Source organism: Taudactylus pleione, unplaced genomic scaffold (assembly GCF_031769625.1).
Source record: "Taudactylus pleione unplaced genomic scaffold, aTauple2 ptg000564l, whole genome shotgun sequence".
NCBI classification, from domain to species: domain Eukaryota; kingdom Metazoa; phylum Chordata; class Amphibia; order Anura; family Myobatrachidae; genus Taudactylus; species Taudactylus pleione.
Window position 1 is genome coordinate 1,004,357 of NW_028284966.1, and position 23,028 is coordinate 1,027,384.

The window sequence follows — 23,028 nt, forward strand, 5'->3', positions numbered from 1 at the left end:
AGAATGAAGAAGGAAAGAACAGAAATGTAGTGTTGCTAGAGTTCTTATATATTCATTGTTTATTCATTTAGGTTCTCCTTCTTTCTTCTCCTTTTTCTCTCCAGGGATTATCCTTTAAATGTGATATGTATATGTTCCAAAATAAATGAATAAATAAATGAAAATTATGAAGCGAAATAATGAATGCTTATAAACATTGTGCAATTCCTAAGTTTGGATCTAAAAAGAAGTATTTCAATATGTATTAGGCAGGTTCTTCGGTGAATGGTCTGTAGTTTGGAGAGAGGGGCTCTTCTTATATTGCAAAATAAATTAGCTCATTAAAGTTTCACATTGCCTAATGGGTTATTATGACCTGAGGTCAGGATCCCAAAGTGCCATCCCGGGGGTGGGATCAGGGGGGCAAGTCCTATTCCGCCCGCTCCGGGCTATAGAGAGATGGTGTCCCTTACAGTACCTGTGTTTCCTGGGGGGTCTCCCAACCCAGTACTATCCAGGCCCAACCCTCCTTTGCTTCCAAGTTCTGATGGTATTTATTGGGCGTATCTAGGGTGGTATGACTGTAAAAATCTCTCCATCCGTTGCGACCAAGGACAGACTTAGCCCCCCCGGCCCCCCGAAGCGTCACTCTGCAATCCTCATTTAAAAATTGGGAAAGTTCAAAATCTATGTTAAGGCCGTTTGGTATTAAGGTCTTCATTTCAAATATCCACTTGCATTCTTCCCTTGACATGGATTTAATATAATTACCTCCTCTCCAGGATGGTTTAACTAGAGAGATAGCTTGAAATGAGAGTAGGGAGGAGTCTTTGTTGTGATGTAGAAAAAAATGTTCGGACACACTGTGCGTCCTTAATCCATTTTCAATATTCCTCATATGTTCTCCGAGGCGTGTGCTAAGTTTCCTAATGGTGCGACCGATATACTGAAGTCCACAGGGGCAGGAGAGTAGGTAGATGGTCCTCTTTGAATCGCAGCTTAATTTGTCTCTCATCCTGTATTCCTTTTTGGTCGTAAAGGAAATAAAGTGAGTGATGGGAGTGGTTGTTTTCTTAGTAGTGGTTCTACATGCTCTACAGTGGTTGCAATAAAAGAAGCATTTTCTCTTATCATTAAGCCAGTTTAGATTATTGACTTCAAGATTCTTCTTTGGTGACAGATGGCTCTTAACCAATTTTTGTTTAATACTGGGTGCTCTCCTGTAGACAAATGTTGGTTTGTCCTTAAGTATTCCCTTTAGAACGTCATCTTTCAATAGAATGTGCCAATTTTTGTTTATAATCCGTTCTAAATCTCTATGTTGATTATTGTATTGAGTAATGAATAAAGGTTGTTGCTGATCCGAGCCCTTTTTGTTTTTGTACATAAGAAGTGTGTCTCTCTCAGTATCTCTTGCTTCTTGCAAGGCTGTTTCAATCAGGGTTTTTTCATATTTTTGTTCCAAAAACTTATTTTTAAGAGTAGTGGCCTGGTCCTCAAAGGATGTTGTTTTGGAACAGTTCCTTCGAATCCTTTTGAATTGACCTTTTGGTATGCTTTTAATCCAATTTTGGTTGTGGTTACTGGAGGGTGGGATGAAATTATGACAGTCGACCTGTTTGGTGAAGGTTTTGGTATGAATCCTATTGTCTTCTATGAAGATGGTGAGGTCCAGAAAATCGATGGATTGATTGCTAAGTGTAGCAGTGAATTCCAGATTTCTATTATTGTTGTTGATGTAGATTTTGAATTATTCCAATTCCACAAGAGTGCCTTTCCAGATGAGGATATCGTCTATATACCTTCTCCATATCACAATTTTTTTTTTTATATAAGGGTTGTTGTTCCAAATGGCCTGGGACTCCCAGTGTCCCATAAACAGGTTCGCGTAACTAGGGGCACATTTTGTCCCCATGGCTGTTCCGCGAACCTGTCTATGGTGGGAGCCCCCATACCAAAAATAGTTATGCTGTAGGATGAATTGTATTCCTTTGATGGTGAAATCTATTTGCTTTTCTGGTATTTTTCCATTGGATGTAAGGATTTCTTCTACCGCTTTATAGCCTTTACTGTGCTCTATACATGTATAGATTACTTTAACATCAAATGTTGCCAGTAGAAAGCCTTCTTCCCATTTAATTTCATTCAATACATGTAGTATTTGTGTCATATCTTTCAGATGGCTGGGTTGTGTTAATACTAGTGGTTGCAAAATCTGGTCAATATATTCAGATAATTTTGTTGTAAGTGAGGCAATGCCTGATACTATTGGTCATCCAGGTGGATTCTGAGGATCCTTATGGATCTTTGGAAGAAAGTAAAAAAACGGTATTCTTGGATGAGATTGGGTTAAATAATTAAATTCCTGTTTATTGAGTATACCTTCCTTCTTCCCCTCAAGCAAAAGTGCATCCAATTCCTTTTTATATTTTTCTGTGGGGTTCGAGGGGAGATGTTCGTAAGTTTCTCTATCCAAGAGGAGTTTTTGAGCTTCCTCATCGTACTTCTCGTGATCCATTATTACAATTCCCCCCCCTTTGTCCGCTTGCTTTATAACTATGGATTTGTTGTCTGTTAGAGCTTTTAGGGCTAATTTCTCTTCCTTCGTGAGATTGCTCCTCTTCCTTCTTATTTTCTTTTGTTTTAGTCTCTCTAGATCCAGTTCTACCACTTTCTGGAAGGTTTCTATGAAAGCGCCCCTGCTGTAGGTGGGATAAAAGGTGGATTTCTCCTTAAGATCTGTATGCATAAAAGGATCTATAACTTTCTCTTTTTGTGTTTGTTCTGTTTTAAGAAAGAATTTTTTTAAAGTAAGCTTCCTTGAAAAAATATTTAAGTCTATAAATGTCTGAAATTCATTCAGACTATTGGAAGGGGCAAATTTAAGGCTTTTGCTGAGCAGGTTCTGTTCAGCTTTTTTGAGTTTGTATTTACTCAGGTTGAAAATTCCTATGTTTCAATTTTTTTCTTCTTTTTCTTCCCCGTCTGCTCCTTTCTTAGATTGCTTATATGTTTTTCATGTACTTAGGTGTACCTACCGGTAGGTTGCTCATGTGGTGACTGTTGCGGCCGGGTGGTGAACGTGGGTTCATACCCTTCTTTGTCTTGCCTTTGTCTGCTGGTTCAGTGGCTGGAACCCAGGAGTTGAAGGAGGCAAGGTTGGATTCAGAGGTGGGTGCAGTGTCCGCACTGCACCTGGATCCAATGGAGTGGTAGCTCACTGATAGTGAGTGGCTGGAGGTCAGGTGGTGAGTGACCCTCCTCTTAGGTCACTCAAATTAGGTTTAAGGTGCAGGGGGGATGTTAGGTTTGGTCAACCCCAGTGGGCGGGGACTTTGGGTCAGACACCACCACTGGAGTTTTAGGGTTAGGCACCCCTAAGGGATAGTTAGAGTTAGAGGGGTGGAGGGTTATGGTATGTAACAGCCAGCATTGGGATCTCCTCTTGTCTGGCTTTGAACCGGTGGCTTCACAGCCGTTGGCAGTAGGGGGGTGGGCAAGGTTTAGGAAACCAGAGGGGGAGGGGTTAGGATCACAATCATTGTGACTAACCCTGTATGTACAGCTGCTGGAGTTATCCATCTAGAATATGAAGGATATGCATGGTTTAGTGGTTTAGAGTCTAGAATATCACAGCTATCGTTAGCCGTCTACAACATGTTGGAAATATATATTTAGATGCCTATTTTAAGTCCCCATGGGGATTTAGTTGTTGGAAAATAGATCGGCAACATCTCGGTTGCAGGTTTATTATCTACATTCCACTCATACACAGACTTCTGTGTACTGTACAGTAGGTACAAAACAGGGAACATAAGTCAGGGGTTTTGTAATTAAACACAACCAAATTATAAAAATTCATACTGATTTACCTATATCTTGCATTACTTATTTAATCCTAGACAAAGATATAAAGTAATAAAATATGATGCTTCTTTTTTTAAACAAAAAAAAAATTGATTGAAATTTGACATATAATCATAATAAATAAGTATTAAAATATAAATATATATTTTAAAATAAGTGTACATTTTATTAAAAAAAGGCAAAGCAGTAGTAAAGTCAAAAGTCATTTATTTTTTTATTTATTCCTTAGGCAATATTCTGTAAAGTGCAACTTCCATAATATTTAGATTGTAAAGTGGAGAAGTTAAGTTCTAATCACATTATGAAAGAAAATAAACAATCTAAGAACTCAAGCATAACACAGGTAAACTTTTACTTAACATATGCAGAAAAGTGCGGCAGATTTATTCTATATTTTAGCATTAAAAAAATTATTTAAGGTTTCAAATTGTGAGCAATGCCTCTTAGAAATGTCATTGGGTCCACTGTATCTCTATTGCAGATGCAATTCTGCAATGCTCTTTCTGAGTGACATTTTCTTTACATGGGGGGGTTGGACACATCGGCTACAACTCTTTCACATTGAATGATTGTATTGCACTGTTCTTTGATTAGATGGGTAATCAGATTATAAATTCCCAATTTTTGTGTCCTTGAATAGTGTTCCAGCAGCGATGCCAACCTTCTAATTTATTCTGCGTTCTGGGTATACCTAGGTCATTATTTACTGCTACTGACCAAATTGAGGGGGGATAAAATGGGGGGATTCTGGCTGAGTTACTCCTTATTCCTGTTCATGTTTTGCCAAGTACATAATTTCCTTAAAGTATTGAAGTGCTGGTTGAGCATTAGCAGGCATCTGAGTTTTTAATTCAATGAAGGCAGTTGGGATTTCACTTTCTGTCAAGAAAGCAAGTGCTTGTAAATGTCTAATTTGTAATGAAAAATCAGGGTCTGACCCATATCGTTCTGCTAGTCCGACACCCTGTATGCTTTCCCAAATATTTTTGGACAAGTGGAAAAGACAGCATTTGTGTACACTGCTCCCAAACTCATTCTTACCTGCATTAATGGCACCCAATTCAAAGTCAGTCATGATATATTGTGACGCCAGTTGGATTTAAGTTTCATCTGCAAAATCCTGCAAATCCGAAAAAAAATTGCTTGCAGCAGTCCAGGGTTTGCTAGAAAGTAGAGAAGAAAATATGTGTAGTGCTTAGTGGCGCTCAAAGATGAATAAGTCAAAAAGTAAGATAATTTATTACATATAAAATTACATCCACAAATATAGAACTCCCGGGAGTATATGGCTCTTATATTAATGAAATAGTAAACATATAAATGAGAGAAAATGTAAGCTATAAAAATATATGAAAAAATACTAAAATAAAAAATAAAGAAAAATAAAAGAAAACATGATCAAATCCTTAAAAAGACAATGCTTGAACTGAATGAGCTAAATTGAGTGGTACAGTCTTACATATTACTTAATACTCCAAGGTGTTTTGAGAATACTGAATTACACAATGTTGCCTTATATAATAGAATATTCCAATGTAGACAATGTAGCAGAGTCTCTAATATCAATCCCAGAGCCTGTATCTCAAATTCAGCCTCAGACTTTAGATTCCAATTTAATGAATTGTATATAGCTGTAACAGTAATGTATTAAAAACAGTCTCTGGACTCTTGTCCACTTGGTTTAAATATTGAGATATAATAATATATCACAATATACACAAGTCAGAGCTCAGTAAAAATCCAGAGTCCACACTTAATCTTTATCCATAAATGCCAAAAAGTGTGTGTGCCAACGGTGATCAGGAATTGATCCGCATACCTCACACTGTCACCAATAACTTACTGGGAACTGCAGACTCACATCCAGTGTGAGAGTAGATAGATGTACTCCTCTGAGATGATCTGTGCCGGTAACCAGAGCCAATAGTGCCGCTGACAGGCATGCACCTGCTTCTTAAAAAAGTTGTCTAATACAGAGAAACACGTTGAAGGTACAGGTGCTATCCTGCTGCTCTGTGCTATTATTGCCTTAACTATCCTGACTGCCCTCTGGATAGATTGTTCACATCTGGAACCTTCCAGCATGTAGCCTCCCATCCCCTTGGGAGCTTATCCAGCTCAGCCAGCTCACCTTCCTGCTTATTGTGCTGTCAGCCACCTTTGAGTGAGGCTCCGTTATTTAGTGGGAGGACCAACTGGTATACATCCGGTGTCAGCGGCACTATTGGGTTCGGTTACCGGCACAGATCATCTCAGAGTAGTACATCCATCTGCTCTCACACTGGATATGAGTCTGCAGCTCCCCAGTAAGTTATTGATGACAGTGTGAGGTATCCGGATCATATCCCAATTACCGCTGGCATACACACTTTTTGGCATTTATGGATAAAGATTAAGTGTGGACTCTGGATTTTTACTGAGCTCTGACTTCTGAATATATCTCAATATTTAAACCAAGTGGAAAAGAGTCCAGAGACTGTTTTTATACATTACTGTTACAGCTATATACAATACAATTAATTGGAATCTAACGTCTAAGGTTGAATTTGAGATACAGGCTCTCGGATTGATATTAGAGACTATGCTACATTGTCTACATTGGAATTTTCTATAATATAAGGCATCATTGTGTCATTCAAGTATTCTTAACACACTTTGGAGTATTAAGTAATATGTAAGACTGTGCCACTCCAATTGGCTCATTCAGTTCAAGCATTGTCTTTTTAAGGTTTTGTTCGTGTTTTCTTTTCTTTTTATTTATTTTTTATTTTTTATTTTAGTATTTTTTCATATATTTTTATAACTTACATTTTCTATCATTTATATGTTTACTATTTAATTAATATAAGATTCATATACTCCCGGGAGTTCTATATTTGAGGATGTAATTTTATATGTAATAATAATCTTACTTTTTGAATTATCATCTTGTGTATTTTCGAGCACCACTAAGCACTACACATAGTTTCTTCTCAATTTTTTATGTGTGGAGTTTGGCATTCTTCATGTGTTTTGTGCTGGTTGGCTGCTAGAGATACCTGATTATTAACAAAGACAGATGTCCCATTTAGCACAAGGTTATTTGATCTCCTTTTGCAATAAAGTAAATCATATACCAAAAGTAGGAATCTTTGGGAGGACTCATCTGTCCCAACCATGGCATGAATAGTATATAATTGACATAAAAGAGTGGGGCAGGTTTTTAAAGTCCCATCCATAATCCAGTATGGTGCCTTTTGAAATTTAATGAAGTTCTCTACTGTACAAAACAATAATATTCCGTTACCAGCAAAGGTTTTATCTTTAAGCCAGCAAAACAGCACCATCAATTTCTCTTAAATTTTGGGGCACATTTATATCTGTCAAAGATTGGGCTTCTATAGGTATATCCTCTCTTCTGGCCCTTTTTATAACTTGCCTCAAAGCATCTCGATTAGGCATGGCAATAGCACTGGTAGTTGGCATTTCTGTGGTGACATTCTGAATTCTTTGTAAAGGAGATTCTGTTTTACATCTTGCCCTTTGCTTCAGAGCAGCTCTGGTGATTAATACATCAGTCTGAAAGGCACGAGGATGATGTTTGTGCTCTCCATGTGAATGCACAGCAGGTTCTCCAAAACCAATGGTACTGGCATATGACAAACAGTAGCCACTTCTTTTCTCCACACAATTTCAATTAGAAATGTCACATCTCATCTTGTTTTTAGCAAACATTGTCCATGTATGTTCAACAACATACCTCCCTTTTGTGAAGGATCAAGCTTGCAGGAGGGTTGCTGTTGTAGTTGTTCCATTATTAGGTCATTCAACTCCTTGACCAAATCCAAAGCAAAATTTTCTAGTTTGGACTATTTGTGCTGAAAGGCATGGTATTTATATGTAGGCTTTAACTGACAAAATTATTCATAATCACATGCTCTAGAATTTAAATTCTGTTGGATTTTATTCAAGTCCCTCCATCTGGGTTCAGGCTAAATATCGCAATAACAGTAGATGGGCTGGACAGGATCTTTGGGGCAGAATATTAGCTACATCCATGCCATGCATTAAATGAAAAAAAAAATTTCACCCTATTGTCTAACCCTCTACCTGATACTGCTAAGCCATCATCCGGTTTAAGGTCATTTAAAAAATAAAAAAAGTCTATACTTAATACATGTTATAATTCAATTGGTTAATGCATATTAAACAATAAAGTTATTTATATAGATATACTCCTAGTGGGATGTAACTAATACACCAGTGGAAAATATTCCACTGGTCTGTGATGTAGCTAATACACCCTGGTGGATAAGATTCTGCTGGTCTATATCCTGACGCCAAAAACACAAAGCTGGAATTAAGTTATGGGTCTAAGGGCCTGATTCAGAGCCGGACGCAATTAGCGCTCGCTCGTCCAGAAAATAGGGGCGGCTATTCAAATGAACCATTCGCTGTTTGCGGTCTGTTCACGCCTCTAGGTCTGATTGAGCAAACAAAACTTGCGGACGTTTTTTGGGAAACTACGCCCCCTGGCCGCTCGCATCCTACATCATGTCGGTTATTTATTAGATTAATCGAGTACATCGACCAGGGTATGAACTGCTCGCTATTCTTGTGGTTGGGTTTTGCTACCACAATTTTGCGAGCAGTTCTGGCTATTAAATAACCCAGTGACGTGGTCAATGACACTGCTGTTTTAATTATGCACACCCATAAAACGCCTGTTTTGACCTTTAAGCACGCCTGCGGTCGGATCTCCACTCCCCGTTTTCAAGCACCTTCCCCTGTTACCACCCACATACGCCTCATTCTGTCACTCAAATTATCAGGCATTCGCTATTTTGCGAGCACATGAATTTCGGCTGCACTGACTGGTTCGTGCATGCTTATAATGATCCATACGCATGCGCAGTTGGGCATACATCGCTCGGAGCGAACGAGCGGCCGCTTACGAGTGGCTCTGAATCAGGCCCTATATTCAGATGCCTATTTTTAGCTAGATGCCAAAATCCAGACTACCAGCATCCTTAACAGAAGTAAAAGAAGAAGTTAGCTGCATGGGGGGATGGTAAGATAGACACCCCCTTGTAGCATTAGTATACATACCCCGTATATATACAGCATGTGTATGTGTATTACAGGAAGCAAATGTGTTTAAAAACATTGATTGAAAAAAAAAATAAACAAACAAAAAAGTGTATATAGTAATAGTTATGCTGGCCATACACTGTCAGATAAAAATATCTGTCTGACCAACAGACCAATTTAAAAGCAACAGATATCCTGCCCATACACTGACAGATATTTTAACACAACCAACAGATTTTTTCAAACAAAAATCTGCCAGGCTCTGTCATATTTTTGTTCCCTCACAGGGGAGGGACAAAAGAATTTGCACTTTAGCAACTATAAAATATGCTGACCCCATTTTCAAGAACCCAAATTTGCTGGGCATAGTTATTTTCACCCCCAAAAAATTCTAAATGCTCTTCTGCATCACTTTCTTCAAAGTCGCATTTATGCACTTGCCGAGGCAATTATAAACCACGACTTCGTTCAGTAGTTATAAATGGGGGACCCATAGTGATCCCCCATGTCTACACATCTTTAGGGGGGTCCCTAGAATATTTCCCAAAAATTCCCGTTTTTGTTGAACCTGTAAAAAAAAGTAGCAAAAATTTACAAAAAAAATTACATAAGGTCACCCCCCAAAAGACAAACCAGCCCCAGGCTTGCCAGCCAGTGGTGGTTTCTAAAAATACGGGGAACAAAATGTGTAGGGTTCCACCGTATTTTAGAAACCAACACCAGGCTGCAGGGACTAGTGCTGGTTTTAAATATAGGGGGCAAAAAAGACGTGGGGTACCCCCTATATTTAAGACCAGCACCAGACCCAACCGACCGGGGTGTAATGCCACAGCCCGGAGACCCAATCACCGGGGCTCCAGGTCCAAAGCATTACACCCCAAGTCGGTCAGCGCAAGCCGGTGATCTCGGGGGAGTCGGGGACCCCCCAAAAAAGGGTCCCCCCTCTCCCGAGCACCACAGGCTTACGCTGAAGCCTGGGGCTCATCCCCATACCCCTGGAAGGTGGGTATGGGGGTAATAGGGGGGCCAAATAATGTAGCACTATTGTACTTTACAGTGGAACTACAAGTGCCAGCAGACATGCGGCACGTGTAATTTCACTGTAAAATAAATAGGTAAAAAAATCCAAAACACACACACCGTGCCCAGTATAAGTTTATTACATACACCTCCCCATTCACACATACTTACCTATACCAGATGTTCTGTCCCCTTCTCCACATAGAATATCCAAAAAAAATGGACCTGCAAAGAAAGATTTCATACTCACCTACATCCAGCGCTGGTCTCCGCAGTATAACATGGGTGTTTAAAAACAAGAAACCGTCCTTACCCGATCCACGAAACACAGCTATGTGTGTTGTCACACATACACATAGCTCCCGAATGGCAGCTCTCGGCTCTTCACGGGGCATTGCAGTCCCGTGAGCCAATCAGCGGCAGCGCTCACTGTAGAGTGCCCGCTGATTTGCTCCGGCAACTGACAATTCCCACGTGGGCTGAGTCACACCACGTGGGAACTGTCAGTAGCCGGAGCCAATCAGCAGGCTCTCTACAGTCAGCGTGACCGCTGATTGGCTCACGGGACTGAAATGTCAGAACAGCGCTGTCTTACCATCTACTCACTGCCTAGACTTCAACTAATCTATGACGCCGGAAGCGAACAGCGGCTACCCGGAAGTTCGTCGGCTCAGCGCACAGCTCTGCAGTTGCTGTAGATAGAAAGGTGAGTACATGCACTTGCAGAGAACTGGGGGAAAAGTTGGTCACTCGGGCAGTGACCGCATACACTGCCCGATGCGGCCGACTACAAACTTGCAAATATCGCATCAGTCCGACATGCTGGTCGATTCGGCAAGCCAGACCTATCGATATTTTGATCTTGGTCGCCCCCACACACAGTACAATTATCGGGGCGATCCGCGGATATCGGCAGGATCGCCCCGATAATTGTATAGTGTATGGCCAGCATTAGGTATGAAAATGTGATTTTGTTAATATACCAAGAATCCAAATAGAGAATGTTATCCATCTAACTTGCCCTTGTATGACCATTGTAGATGGGATGGCCTGCTAGGGGTTGACGGCTGGACTTTATCATATGTTTGGGCGTCTAACTTTCTGTCTAATAAGGGATGGCTATTTTCATTTTTAGAAGGGGTATGAAGGCGGACTCGTGCATTAGCCTAGGGTTAGCCGTCTACATTGCTGTCTCTTACATGGCGGATCTGAACAGTTATTACGGGACTTAGTGACTCCTCTGACTGATGTCACTTCTTGGTTGGCTTTTGTCGGTATTGTGACAATGAAGGGAAGTTGTTTACTTGTCGGTAGAGATGTATGCCAACCCCCGTGTTTTGGTTTTGGATCTGGATCTCTCCTGGTTTTGGAACTGGATTGGTTTTGCCAAAACCTCACCTCCATATTTTGTTTTCATGTTTTCAGTTTTGGATCTGGATTTTTTCTTAAAAAATAAAAAAACAGCTAATATCACATAAAATGGGCCTTTTTTGTTCCTACAGTATTAAGAACCTCAATAATATTTATTTTCACTCATATCCAGTCAATTTTCGCCACCTCACAGCTCACAGTATTGATTTGTTCATCTAGTTTAGGCCCAAAATTTGCAGCAAGATAGCTGGCTGACTATGCTAAGCTGTAGCTGTGGGAGGCACAAACACATGGCAGTTCAACTTCAAACATGGCACATCAGGAAACACTTTTATTACTCATGAGAGGCATGAGGGAGTTGGAGTATGTATGTAGCTGAAGTAAGGGCAGGGACAGGAAGGGTTGATTGGTAGTAAATTTAATTTTGTTTTTTGATTCCAAAGAAAATTTATGAGGGAGAAGGGGAGGGGAGGAGGCATTTACAATAAAAATGTGATACAGTACATTTTACATAAGAAGAATCCTTGAGCATGGCTGCTGCTGGGAGTTGATATTCTCATCCAGGAATGGGACCAGGAAGAGTGCTTTCCAAAAAAATAAACATTTGACTTAAATAATGCATTGTAAACCTTCTATAAATGCATTTCCCAACCTGTACAGGGACATAAAAAATATAGGCCCTCATTCAGAGCCGCTCGCTAGCGGCAGTACGCTCGTTCCGAGCGATGTTCGCACATCTGCGCATGCATACGGTTTTTAGTACGCATGCGCGAACCAGTCAGTGGGGCCGAAAATCGTTTGTTCGCTATATAGTGAGTGCCTGCTATTTTGAGTGACAGAATGAGGCGTATGTGGGTGGTAACAGGGGAAGGTGCTTGAAAACGGGGAGTGGAGATCCGAACGCAGGCGTGCTTAAAGGTCAAAACGGGCGTTTTAAGGGAGTGCATAATTAATACATCAGCGTCATTGACCACGTCACTTGGTTTTTTTTAACTCAGAACTGCTCGCAAAATAGCGGTTGAAAACACCAACCACATGAATAGCGAGCAGTTCATACGCTGTACGATGTACTCGATTAATCTAATAAATAGCGGACATGACGTATGGTGCATGCGGCCAGGGGCCGTTTTTATCAAATAAACGAGCGTATGTTTTGCTCGCTCGTTCAGACTTAGAGGTGGGAACAGACTGCAATTTGCGAACGGATCATTTGAATAGCCACCCCTTGTTTTTGAACGAACGACCGCAAATAGCGAACGGCTCTGAATCAGGCCCATAGTTAGTTAGTGGCCTAAAAGTGCTTTTGCACATAGAGATAAGCATAAGATGTATGATTTAAAGGCAGGGGTAGCCAACCCTGGTCCTAGAGTGCTACCAACAGTGCACGTTTTCCAGAATCAAAACTAGAATAATTAACTCCTTCTGTGGATCTTTCTAAATGTTTTGGTGAGTAATGAATATACCTGTGCACCAGCTAGGTCAGGAAAATGTGAGCTCTCGAGGACCGAGGTTGGCTACCCCCGATTTAAGGCATAACGTTATGTCTTTCTTGAAAATCCTGTGTCTGCTTCTGTGGTCCAGAAGGCGGACCATGAAGAGTGCTTCCAAAAAACAATTGACTTAAATAATCTTTTGCAAACCTTTTGTAAAGGCATTTTATATCCTTTACAGTGACATTACAAAAAACAGATTTAGTTAGTGGCCTTCAAACTGCCATTGTTCCCACTGTCCACATAACCATATGAGATATGTGAACAAGCGGAATAGAGCATTAAATGCAACATTTCAGATTTAAGGTTTAAGTATTACATTGTGTCTTTCTTGGGAATTATTTCTTGAGCACCATCCTGCATGCTGGGAGTGGATTGTTTTCATCCCAGAAGGGGACCAGGAACAGGAAGTGTGCTTTTCAAAAATAGATAAACAATTGCAAACCTTCTGATCTGTAATGGAATTTCCCAACCTATATAGGAACATTTAAAAAACATAGTTAGTTAGTGGCCTTCAAATTGCCATTGTTCCCACTGTCCACTTCTTAGATATGTTAACAAGCGGAACCGAGCATTGAATGCAACATTTCAGTTTAAGGTTTAAGTTTTACGTTGTGTCTGTTGATCATTTAGAAAGCAGAAAAAGAGCTCCACCACAAGCGGCAGATGACTAAACTCACACACAAGGTTTAACAGAAATAGATACAACACCAGATCAGATGTTTACCCTGGAGGATCTGTCTCATTCATCATGGTGCCTCCAAGACCAAGATTGTGCAAATTTTGATAAAAGTGAGACTGACACCATGGCTAAACATAAGAGTCACCTTCTGGATGTGAATTGTCTCATTTACATTGGGAAAAGCCAACCCTCAGATGAGATGAATCTCAGCCAGTGGACAACATTGAAATCACCATTTAAAAGTCACAAATTAATACTACAGTATGGAGAATCTTTCTTTACAGTAAGGAGAGGCCTCAGAGAACATGAAAAAAGATTCTCTAGGTGCTGAACTTCAAGGGATTTCTCCATGTTCTGCAGTGTGGAGGTTTCTTTCACATGTTTCTCTAAAGCAGTTCAAATTTGCAGCCTTTAAAGTGTATGGCTATAACACGCACCTTTGCAGGAATTATAAAAGATTATTACAAGCAAAGGATTCATCTGTCTGGAATTTGTCTGGGAATTCATGGATCGTATTTGGCCTGAATGCACTAAGATATCCAGTGATTCTGTCACTGTGTTCTGTAGCCGACTTTATTCCTACCTGAATCTCAAACTGAAATACGGAATAGTAAGCACAGACAACATGGAGGCCTTTGTTATTCTGCTGCCTTCATGCCAACCAATACCTCCCAGACTACACCCAACTGGGGGGACCAGGTCTTGATAATGACCATCCCCATCTGTTACTAGGCCTTTTTCTTCCAAACCATCCATCCTGGACTTCCTGTCTAAAAAGGGTGAGCAGGGTACAGAAAGAGGCGCTAGATGTCCCCGATTACATTTTTTTCATCTATAATAGATGATGTGGAGAGATGAGAGCTTCAGATGTTGGAACAGGGGCACCCACCTATTTGGCTTCCCTCCAGAGAACAGAGCTCTGTTCCTTAGGAAGTGTCTATGCCTGAGCTGGTTGGTAGTCTCTGTCTGTTGGTAAACACCCTTCGGGAGATGGCAACCCAAAATAACAACAACTATAATAATAATGTGTCCACTGATATGATAATCAGCCTTATCCATTAACAGCAACATACCCCATATGGCCAACTCATAACATGAAACCCAGTTTGCAGCCTCCTCTTCCTTATGATACTAATCCAGTTGCCATGGTTGATCAATCAGCCATGTGTGGTTCCACCCAATTTTTTGCCTTTTACATTCATTTATAATATCATAATAACACACTGTAACACACTAGACTTATAATCTTTGTTTATGTTTATGTTTTTGAATAGAACAGTTTTAGAACTTAGGATGTCTTCTCCTAATAGGTTTGTAAATAAATATAGGCTTTAGTTTTTTAGAGCATATAACTTTATAAGCTGTTAGGAACACATTTCTGCTATGTATAAGATTAAAAAACAACTTTTTGTAACCCAATAACTTAAAAAAAAGTTTTCATTGCAATATTCATGCAGCCTCTTGACAGACCGGAGCACAGCACACCTGCACAGCTATGCTGATGACAGTGACAGCCAGGTGTGGCTGACATGCACACAATAAAAATTGTTTATTTATTATTTTGGGCAGCAGCCCCTCAACAGACAGGAGAATAGCACCCCTGCACATCTACACCAATGACAGTGACAGCCAGGTGTGGCTGACACACACACAAAAAAATTGATAAAAAAGAGACAATATTTTTCTATTTTTTTTCAGCTCCAGAACTTGGGCCCAGAGAACAGATTTATGACGACTGGAGTCGGGCAGCACTAGCTTGCATTGTTAACTTGCTAAATCTAGTACGGCTTACCCTAAAACGCACAGACACACAGACAATTATTAGAAAAAAAAGACAATATATTTTTTTTTCAGCTCCAGAACTTGGGCCCAGAGCACCGACTGATGACGACTGGAGTTGGGCAGCACTAGGTTGCAACTTGTGTTGCTGGCTGGATCACACACGCACACAAACACAGAAAAAGATTACACAAATAAAGACACTTTTAGTATTTTTTTTTTACCGTTCCAGACCATGGGCCCAGAGCACTAATTGATGAAGACTGGAGTCGGGCAGCACTAGGTTGCAACTTGCGTTGTTGACTGGATCTTGAGCGATTAAGCCTAACATGCACACACACAGAAAAATATTACACAAAAAGTTTTTTTGGGTTTTTTTTTTACACTATATTTTTATTGAGTTTAGAACTCGGGCCCAGATGGACCCAGGCCCAGCCCATATGTATCTGCACCAGCCCAGATGGACACACCAGACAGCAAAGCACCTGACCAGAATGGATCAGCAGCTCCAGCACAGGACACAGCAGACAGCACAGTAGACAGCACCAGCCCAGAGTGAATCAGTGCACCTGCCCAGTACACAGCAGACAGCACAGCATACGAGCAGGAGCACACGCACCAGCACCTCTCCCAGCCCTACACTACCCACCCTCCCTGTTCACTCTCCAGAGCCAGAGTGAAATGGCATCTGTCACGTGGTCCCTGTATACTACACTGATCATAGAGACCTAAGATCATGAACAGTGAGATTTCCGTCTCTATGGTTTTGCTTCAGATTTGAGATCCGAGTCAGGCAGGAAATCCCGAGCCTGCTTGGATCCTACTCGGATCTGCTAAATTCGGATGGGCTCGGATCTCTGAGATCCGAACCCGCTCATCTCTACTTGTCGGTATTATGAGGAACGGTATAGTCACAGTTATGGATGCGTCGAGATTAGGTTTGTCGGTATTTCAGTTGTCAATATTTTGGTTCCTGAAATATTATGACAGTTAATGGAGGTTATTTACTTGTTGGTATTGTAAGGATCGGTATTATTACAGTTATATGTGTGTCAAGATTGGGTTTATCGGTATTTTAGTTGTCAATATTTTGTTTCCTGAAATTATTGTCAGCATTTTAAAATGTTATGTTGGTAAATTTATTTGTTGGTATTTCACTTGTCGGTTTTCTGTCAGGGAATGTTAATGTCGATATTATATATATGTAGGTATTTTAACATATTTACATTGTGATTTTCAGTCTTTTGGGCTGTCGGGTTTATTGCAGTTTCGGTATTTAAACTTTGTGAGCATAAAGAATTGTCGTTACTTCATTTGTTTCGAGTTTATAACCCATCTGAGTCTTGACGTTCGGGATAACAATATATTGGTATAATGATACTGTCTGGATTTTATATTTCGGTATAATGATTGTAGGTCTATATTGAGTATCTTGGTTACAGTGTTTGGTATTTTAACACAATCTGGATTCCACTGTCGCCTGGTTTCATGACGGTATTAGCTTTGTCGGCAAATAGTATCACACCCCACACATGGCAACCGCGGATACACTTGGACTCTCCTCTGGGATCTTTGACTTTTATAAGCACACAGTTGGTTCATGTGCCTTAGCAATTTTATTTTTTTTTACAATTCTACAGGGAGAAGAGCAGAACCACCAGTCATAAATAATGGACAATGTCTTATTCTTTCCTTGCCACTTTGTGTAGTAAATGGCATATTGCCAATTCTTTATTTATCTGCATCTAACTTAGCTTTTATTTTTTTTTCTTTATCACTGTAAAACATTGCTTGTTGATTTTAAATACCCTGAGGTAAGTGCTTAGGCATCTGCCTTCATAGATGACATTGACAGCCTTGCATTATTATCATTACATTTGCAAGAATGGTATGTGATTCCTGCCTCCTCTCATTTGATCGTCCTCCATATCAACAAACTTACACTGTAGTCTGACCGGCAGTGTCAGCGAACAATATTTTTTTATACTGGGGAAGAGGACCCCTGGACAACACAGCACCCCTTTATGATCTGCAGCCCTAGCCTCTTGATGGACTAGACAAGACAGCAGCAGCCCTTTATGTACTGCAGCCCCTGCTCCTTGATTGACAGGACACAGCAGCACCCCCCACTTTATGTACTGTAGCTCCAGCCTGACAACACTGCACCCTTGATGACAAGTCACTGACAATGATTAATGACTGACAAGTTGAAAACTACATTAACTGCACCACATCTGCTCTGTACACTGGGCTTGATTCAGAGCCGGATGCTCTGAAAAAGTGCTCGATCTGAATCAGGGCATTTTTTTTTTCTTTGTTCGACCTCCTGGCCACTTGCTTAGCTGTGGATGACCATCCACAGCTATTGCAAGCGGCCAGGTGATGGTCACGATGGTCTCGTCCATCACAACCATCGGGGCTTGCAATGAGACCCTTGTGGTAGGGTCTCATTCCCGCAAGCCCCAGTGAGCTTTCTGCTCTATTAGAGCCAGAAGCTCACCCACTGAAATCACTCGTGATGTCAGTGGGGCCGCCCCCAAATGGCAGGCGTTCCTTCGGGAACGCCTCTGTTTGACCAGCCACCTCCAACTGCCCACCTCCAAAATGGGGCAAGCTGTCAATCAAAATTGACAGCTGCCCTGCTTTGGTATGAGACCAATAGTGACAGAGCACCCGTCGCTAGCCGGGTTTCGTGCATGTGCTTGTCAGAGCCAGCTCTGGTGTGCGCTTGCACAGTGGCCAAACATCGACCCGCTCGCGAGCACATACTGCTTGCGAGCGTGTCTGAATCAGGCACACTGTCCCCAGCCGGAGTGAAAATGGTACCAAGCGTAGCGACCTTTATAGAATCTAAAACCCATGGGAATCTGACATCGGGATGATGATGTTTTGCCTAAGTTTGAGATCCAAGTCACATGGGAAAACCCAAGCCAGACTCAGATCCCGCCTCGGAACACAAAGTTTGGGTGGGTCCGGTTCTCGGAGAACTGGACCCACTCATCTCTAGTTTAAACTGTCCTGAAAACTTTTATTGTATACATAGTAAGTTCCCACCAAAAACTCAAAGAAAGCTTATTAGTGCCCTGATAAAGAAGACTTATAAAATTTATTTTGACTGTGCTCTTGGTGACCAAGATAAAATCTTTGCACCCCATATTTCTTGCATAACCTGTGCAACTAATTTGATATAATGGTTGTGAGGAAACCACCATATGATGCATTTTGCTTTCCCAATGGTATGGTGAGAGCCTAAAGGCCAGCACAAACTAGACAATGTCTAGTATGTACCAACTTCATCATCAACAGAACCTGCTGGGGTGCCAGCATCTGCTAGTGCATACACACTTGCCGATGCCAGCAGCAATGAAGCAATGGAGGTGGCCATGTTGCATTTGGCTGCATGGCCTTCAGTAACTATGTTGCCTGTCTGACCTGCATGCTAGTCCAACAGGCAATGTCACTGATGACGAGCGGGAGAACGCATTGTCAGCAACATAGTGGATACACACTAGATAATGTGCCCGATATGTTATAAAAGCCTGCCAGATTGGACGACACATCCTTTAGAGCAGTGATTTCCAACCTCGGTCCTCAAGGAACACTAACAGTCCTGGTTTTAGTGATGTACATGGTTAAGCACGGATAGTTAAGTCAAAATAACTGAGATACTAATTAATTCAGCTGTGCTCAAGTATGGTTATCCTTAAAACCTGGACTGTTAGTGCTAAAAGCTGTGCCTCATGGAGATGTGCTGCCTATTCCTGTACTTTGTGTGTGTACCAGTGAATCAGGGACATCAGCGAAAAGAGTCAGAAGATACAGAAATTACAGAGGAGTATCACCCCAAAAACTCAAGACAAATCACCTCCCATAATAGAACTGGAAGAATTAAAAGATTTGCTTTGTGATTTGAACTGTAAAAACAATAAACAAAAACATTTGGGTTATAGGCTGCAACAGTGGAACCTTCTGGCTCAGGGTACGACAATTTCAAGTTTTAGAACTCTTTTTAAAATAAAAATTCAATGTGTGTTTGTAACGGTTTTATGATCAATACTGGAATACTCGTGAGCATTGACTGTTTAAATGATTAAATGATTAAATGATTTAATGATTGTCCCTTACACAATATGTCACACAGTACAAACCCTTCCACATTACACATTATGCCACACTGTGCAACTTCCCTGCCCCATTACACATTTTGCCACACAGTACAAACCCCCTCCCCTTTTATGCATCATGCCACACAGTACAACCCCCCTACCCCATTTCACATTATGCCACACAGTACAACCCTCACTCTCCCTTACACATTATGCCACACTGTACAAAGGCCCCCCAGGTCTCTCAGCACTTACCTGCATCACTGTGGGAAGCTGCAATCTCCATTCCTGCCTATTCCTCCTTCGAAATTCTATGTCTGCCGCCTAGAGCCGAAGGAACTGGCTCCTCAGCACAGGGGAATGGACTGGGAGGAACATCATGATGTCTCTCCCAGTCCTTGAAGCCACCATAGAAGATGGGGGAGGGGGTGGAGCTCACGGGGCAGGCAGCTGCAGCACTGCCCACTGTAATGTGTATGTAATAGTAGTGGTGTACCTGGCAGGGAAGAATCTGGGCACACAGTTTCTATTATACATTGCAGCAGGCAGCCACTGTAAATTAAAGGCAAATTAGAGGAGATGGTCATGGGTGGATGTGGCCAGTTCTGCCCACAGGGCATGTGCACTCAGTGCAGGTGCACCATCCTTACCTCCAAAGTTACGGCCCTAGTCCCTCTTGCCCAGTGATTTTCAACTTTTTTCGACTCCAGTCACACTATGTAAGATTTCAAAAATTGCCAAGGCACACCATCCGGTGATATGGCATGCACAACTTATGAAAAAACACACATATTGGCTCCCACGTAAAAAGAATAGATTCATTGGTCTCCACAGGAATAAAACATACTACATTGGCCTCCTCAGGAAAAAAAAACACACTACATTGGCTTCCACAGGAATAAAAAAAAAAAACACACATTCATTGACCCAAAGAAAAAACACACATACATTGGCCCCGAAGAAAAAACGCACACATACATTGGCCCCCACAGGAATAAAAGACACAAAAAATTGGCCACAGAAAAATAAAACACACAAACATTGGCCCCACAGTGATAAAACACACATACAAAGAGAAAAAACACATTGCTCCCCCCAAAACAAATCACACTGGCTCCTACATTATAAATAACTTAAAATTTTTCTAGACCTACCTGTCCCTCATCAGCTGTGGGTTCCCACAGTGCAGAGCTGTCAGCAGTGGCTGCCTGGCTGTGGGCATCTAGGAGGGAAGGACTACCTGCATGACTGGCTAACTGGCGGGCCATGGGTAGGAAGGAAGGGCTGGATGAGTCTGGAGGGGTAGGTGGGCAGGCCCGGTCAGCAATGCAGTGTGTATGACCTGTTTTTCATACCACAACATTTAGGCAGGTCACAGTCAGGGCACGCCTGAGCCTCCCAGAGGATCTCAGCAGCAGCGATGCCAAGTCTACAGTTCTTTAATGTGACAAGCATCTCTTGTGCCATGACACACTTCACAACTGCCCACAGCACAGCAGTTGAAAGGCTTTGCTCTAACCTATGCAGTGGACATAGGTTAAAGAAAAGTTAAAGTTAAAGAAAAAAAAGTTTTAAAGTTAAAGTTTTAACCAGTCATCTATATATCTCTAGAAAACTGATAAAGAATAGGAGTGAAAGTCAGGTATACCTATGCTGCCTAATTTACTATGAAAGGAAAGATAATATAAAGCAATTTTCAGTCTTTTGCCTTGCCATAAAAAATGGGAAATTGTGCTGGATATAGAGGGCCTGATTCAGACCCGGTCGCAAGCACTGAGCGCTCGCAACGGGTCAATGGTGGCCAAGAGCACATGCGCACAATAGAGCCAGCTCCGTCGTGCACATGCGCGAGAACTGGATAGCAATGGGCAATCCGTCGCTCCGGGTCTCGCACCAAAGGGGGCGTGCTGTCGATGTTGAGTGACAGCATGCCCCCTTTGGTTGGTGGGCCGGGGGGTGGCTGCCCAGATGGAGGTGTTCCCATGAGAATGCCTTCCTTTTGGGGCCAGCCCCAAAGAGATTCTGGCTTTGTTAGGGCTGAAGTCTCTCTGGGGCTTGCGGCAATGAGACCCTACCACAAGGGTCTCATCGCAAGCCCGATGACCATCATCATGGCCGCTCGCTATAGCTGTGGGTGGTCACCCACAGCTATGCGAGCGGCCAGGAGGCCGTTCTTAAAAAAAAAAAAAGAGCGGCCCTGATTCAGAGCGAGCGCTTTGTCAGAGAAACCGGCTCTGAATGAGGCCGAGAGTTCAAATCCGCTTTATGAATTTGCAGAGGAATAATTTGCATGATGTAAAATACTTTTTGGGAATAAGAGGGATTTTACAACTGCTGGGTGTCCCATTAAAGATAAGGGGAGAAGCTTCCAATTATCCAACATAGAAATGACTTTGGTTATGATTGTTTTAAAGTTTAAGTGGTACAATTTAGAGAGGTCGGAAGGAATTTATATACCTAAATATTTGAAGTTGGATGTTGTTTCTTTGAATACATTTAGTAGCTAATGAAACCCGTTCACAAGCAGCCACTTGCTCCTACGCGGCCAATGTTAAGCGACTGCGCATGTGCATGCTTCGTACTGCATGTGCGCAAACTACTCAGAGCGATCGGAATCCGCTCGCTCACCAAGCACAGACAGCTCTTTGTAATGAGTGACAGGATAGTCTGTTTGCGGGTGATAACAGGGGCAGGACACTAATAACGAGGGAGTGGAGGTGCGAAAGCAGGCATGCCTGAGTGTTGCAACGCCATTTCTAAGGCATGCATAATTAGCAGACAGCATCATAGTACATGTCACCAGCTTTTCTTTTACACTGAAATCCTCGCAGTGCTTGCAGTTAAGGTAAGGCAACCACAAGTGCTGTGAGTCCTTCCGATGGTCCTCGATGTACCAATGTTTTAATACACTTCCTGGAGATGATGTGCACTAGTGTGTGTCTCTACATATGCTAATAGGCATCTGCATACACTAAGTGATCACTCATTAAGACAAAATGGGCGTGCTAATGCCTTTCCGAGCAAGCACCTGCCATGCTGTCAATTAGCCAAATTTGCATATGCTGGGGGTGAGCAATCACATCTAGTGAGTGGCTCTGAATCAGGTCCTTAATGCAGATTGTGGTTTATCAGATTGTGATCCCAGCCACATGAACTCCGATTTGTAATAATTTATTTTATAGCCGGATATTAAACTAAATGAAGATTTTAATCTAAGAATTTCAGGTAAGGAAGATAGAGGGTCAGTCAGGAATAGCAGCATATCGTCTGCGAATAATGCCAATTTCAGATTCATGTTCCCTATACTTATACCATGAAAAGCAGGTGATGTCTGAAGAGCTATGTCCAATGGCTCTAGAGATACAGCGAAGAGAAGGGGGGGAAGGGGGCAGCCCTGTCTAGTGACTCTTTGAATTGTAAAAGGAGAGGAGAGGAATCCGTTACAGGATATCTGAATCCATTACAGGATATATAAAGAGATTTGAGCACCTCAATGAACGGTTCCTGAAATGCGAAGGCTAGCATGGTGGAGAAAAAATGTACCCAAGAGATGAGGTTGAATGCTTTTTCTGCATCTAGTGAGATATCATGCCAGCCCCAGGATCCCCACCAACCGCCACCAAGTGAATTGCAGCTACAACACGTCGTACATTAACCACTGAGT

At 41.7% G+C, this 23,028-nt stretch overlaps 1 pseudogene; it reads right to left on the reverse strand.

The window, feature by feature from the left end:
- Nucleotides 1-445: 445 nt before the first annotated feature.
- Nucleotides 446-568, reverse strand: LOC148481763 (5S ribosomal RNA; annotated as a pseudogene).
- Between the last annotated feature and the right edge of the window lie 22,460 nt (nucleotides 569-23,028).